We start from the raw sequence: 575 nt of genomic DNA, 5'->3' as shown, positions 1-575 counted from the left end.
TCAGGTAAAAGTTTGATGGCCTATTTGACATATTTTTTGCCAATTTCTGGTCACAAACAGATAATTATGCCTTGATAAACTAAATTGACATGTTTATATACCTAACTGCAATTTTAAAAAGTTTGAGGGCCTAATTAATCTACCTAACTGCAATTTTAAAAAGTTTGAGGGCCTAATTAATCTTTCAGGTAAAGTTCGATGGCCTATTTGACATGTAATTAATCTTTCAGGTAAAGTTCGATGGCCTATTTGACATGTTTTTTGCAAAAAAAGTTATATTTACATTTACCTGCTATTACAGGTCACTAACAGGTAATTATGTCTTGAAGAACTAAATTGCCATGTTNTGGCCAATTTGACATATTTTTTGCCAAAAAAGTCATATTTATATTTACCTGCTATTTCTGGTCACAAACAGATAATTATGCCTTGATAAACTAAATTGACATGTTTATGTACCTAACTGCAATTTTAAAACGTTTGAGGGCCTAATTAATTTTTCAGGTAAAGTTCGACGGCCCATTTGACATGTTTTTTGCAGAAAAAGTCATATTTACATTTACCTGCTATTACAG

The sequence above is a fragment of the Ipomoea triloba genome, chromosome 16, assembly GCF_003576645.1.
Source record: "Ipomoea triloba cultivar NCNSP0323 chromosome 16, ASM357664v1".
NCBI classification, from domain to species: Eukaryota; Viridiplantae; Streptophyta; class Magnoliopsida; order Solanales; family Convolvulaceae; genus Ipomoea; species Ipomoea triloba.
Note: the sequence above shows the minus strand (reverse complement) of the source record.